Source organism: Setaria viridis, chromosome 8 (assembly GCF_005286985.2).
Source record: "Setaria viridis chromosome 8, Setaria_viridis_v4.0, whole genome shotgun sequence".
In the NCBI taxonomy this organism is placed as follows: domain Eukaryota; kingdom Viridiplantae; phylum Streptophyta; class Magnoliopsida; order Poales; family Poaceae; genus Setaria; species Setaria viridis.
The window spans coordinates 15,239,431-15,243,064 of NC_048270.2; positions in this window are offsets into that span (position 1 = coordinate 15,239,431).

The window sequence follows — 3,634 nt, forward strand, 5'->3', positions numbered from 1 at the left end:
AATAAAATCCTGATAAATCCACAGTAATATATTCCTATGTTGAAAAGAATTATGGAAAGTTTGTAGAACCAAATTTCTTATATAACTTTAGATATAAATTCTTCATATCTACAGTTTTGCAATGTTTGAATTGTCATAAATTCTGTCAAAGTCCAATCATGCTGAAATTTTTACAGGGATGTGTTTGTGTGAGTAGTAAGCTCCTGTAAATGAGTTTTATTCATATAACACACAATGTTTCTTGAACAATTATTCTTGCTATAAACTAGTTTAAGTTATTAAAAATAATTGCTGCTGGAATTATGGGCTAATAAATTATTTTTATGCTCTATATTAGTAGCATGTTCATCCCTGAAAAGTTTGCTAGGAAAATCTCTATGGTTGCTTGTATATCTCATTTATTTAGCCTCTAGTACGTTATTGCTATAGTTTCACTCATAAGCATGTTTTACCTACATCTTGTTGCCATCATAACATGCTAAATCACTTATTTAGGACCTGGTATTCATGCCATGCTGTAACAAAAGTTACTGAAATACTATTGGCTTAGTTTGATAATGATATGTCTCACATGAAAACTCTAGTGTTGCCTTGTGTAGAATGATATACCTGTATGCTCTTCTTTGGTCTTTAAATGTTGTATGATTGAGTTGCTGCGAACTTAACTTGATGTATGATTGAGTTGTTCACTCTCTAAACTTGAGCTCATGCATGTGTCATCACCTTTCAATCAACTCATACATATGCATTTTCATGTAGATAACCCGCTAGTCAACGGTCTTTATGAATTGATCGCCGCGTCTGAGAGTGAGCAGCGTGAAGCCTCTCAAGTTGAAGCATCCCAAGACCTGAACCAAAGTTCAGAAGAACCCAAGGCTAGTCTCGAAGGCAAGCCCTAGAGCATGACCCCTAATTTCAAAACTATGCAATTACCTTAAATAAGTGTTTACTTTATGCATTAGTTCCTTGGAGTTGAATGAAACCTTAGTTGCATGATCCCTAGGACTCCCAAGTCAATACTAGCATGTGTAGGTCGATAGAAGTGCCATGGTTAATTAAGAACAGTAGAAGTCAAGTGAATGCCTATCGCTCACGAGACATAGGACCTTTCAATATTTATGGCAAGTTACTTGAGAATGAATCAATGATGAAAGAAAAGTTGGACACCAGGCGGAGATAGAATTGAAGTTGAAGTTAGTGTTGTTGGTTGCGCTCCACCTATGTCGAGTAAGGTCCATTTGTTGTGGCCCTGCTGATCGAGTTTGAACTGTACTATAGACGTGCTGGAAGTAAGAGGTAGTTGAAAATTTTAAAACCTAGTATCTTATGGCGCGATTGTAGATTGAGTTGGTCCTATTTCCTTTTTCGTGTGCTAGTCAGCAATTCATGACGACTGGCCCGGGGAGGTACCAGTAGGGATTAGCACTCGAGGTTCGCAGGAGTTCGCAACTGCCATCGCTCTTTAAGGGACTGTTTGCCATATGCGGCTTGACGGGGCATGCATATGCCGTGTGAATAGGTCCACCTTGCAAGGTTAATAAATTGAATCGATTCGCCGCCGCTCTTGGTTAAGAGAACCTTGATCACTGCATCACATCATAGTAAGAAGTGGAATGAAAGAAAATGTGACATGATGTTGATGTTGTTATCTAATCAATTATTTTTCCACCCTAAAAAGTTTTGAAAATGTTGCTCATGTAGAATGGTTAGCTCGACTTTAATTTGCATGCTAAAACTTGAAGGTAAGGATCTACTCTTAGTTGGTTTTTGGCCAAACAAACCCATCAGCCAAAAACCTTTCATACTAGCAGTCAGCTAAGTATATACCATAGTCTTGCTGAGTATTTTATATACTCAACCTTGCTTTGTTGTTTACTTTTAGGTCTTAGTGAAGAAATGATAGAGTTGGTTGCTAGTCAACCTCGGGATGGCTGTCCTTTACCTAAAGGGTGGTCGGTTGAGTGGTCTCCGGCCTCACCTTGAGGTGGTCGCGTGTTGGATGACATATTGGCGGGCTACTCATGTCGTCATGTATCTTTATTCACGCTTTATCATTTAGAATTTTGTTGTGTTTTATTTAAAAACTCTGGCTTGTAATCTTTTATGAATTTCAAACCGGTTTGTAAATTAATTAAGAACTCTATGGTTGTAAAGAAAAATACCATGTTGTATCATCTTCGCTCACCTTCGTGTGAGACTTGCTGCATGTTGTTTCGATCGAGGTATTCAGTGGTTGAATCAGGCTTGACCCGACGGACTTTCGGATTACACCATTTTAAGTGTGTGCGACCGGATTAACCATTAATATGATGGTTAGCACACTTAAGCTGGTTTAATTTGGGTGGTTCTGCCACAACCTCTCAAGAAGTCATGACCACCGAGGAAGAAAACAAATAAGTTTGAACCTATTAAGAACCTAGCAGGCAATATGACTCATGAGGAATTGGTGGAGGCATCGCAAGCATACGTAAGGGAGTGGTTTGAAAAAAGCTGCAGAAAGAAAAGCGAAGGAGATGGAGCCTAAGCTAGTAGATCCAGCCAAATTAAAGTTTTTTATTGGCATGAAAAAAGAAGTCAAGAAGACGTTACTATTGAAGTACGATTGTTCGGTAGTTATGTCTTATCAGAAGAAAAAACAAGGAGAGTCGTTGTCTAGTCGTACTGTCCCCGAGCTCAGGCAGCAAGATCAGCAAGCAAATAAAGATGCTCTAGCTATAGCAGCTTTTCCTTTAGAATAACAAATCCTAGTCATTAAGTTTATGGAATACACATGCCTCTCGCTTGCTGAAGTTCTAGAGCAAGCTGAACCGCCACCTTTAGAAAAAACTTTACCTGAATGGCCCTTTTAGTTAGGCAAGCCTCTAGTCAGGCCTGAATTGGTATGGAAGCTCTCAACTAAGATGTATGAATTCCATCATGGTACATGGAGCAGTCGGCCAATGATAGGGTCATGTTCGCTCTTTGTGTTAAACCGATTGATTTTTTCGGTGATAGTGAGAAACTGCTGTGGTTGGAATTCAAGAATATTTATGAAGTGTACCATCAAGATGCCCTTGATATCTCTCTCATTGACGCCTGGGTTCTGTAAGTGTGTGTTTATTAGATGTAAATTTTGGCTCATATCATTATTTTGCGCGTGTGTCGTCCTACTAATTTTGTCTTTAATTTTATGTAGGATGCTAATTCAGAGGTGCCGTCGAGAATCCTACTTCAACATTGGCTTCATGGATCTAGATCTTGTTAACCAAGATCAGATATGGGATCAACCAAAGTCTACATTGGACGCAATATACAAATTCTTGGAACAACGGAATTACAAGCAATACATAATACTGCCTTACAACTTCAAGCAACGTTATAGTATTTGATTCGTTGAGAAAACCGAAGATCGAGTACCAAGACATTCAAGACATGCTAAACTTGTAATAATTCTAACTCTTTATCTCTATGCAAAAGTTTGTTTCCTAAATTTTCACCTCACACTATATCATTCATTATTTTAATTCGCAGTGCATAGAAACGATTGCGTAAGACTCACCATGGTGAATTCAAAGAAAAACTTACATTCAGTACAACATTTCCGGTATGTATGAAGTTTGCACATTTTGTACATTCTATAACACGAATATTTCAT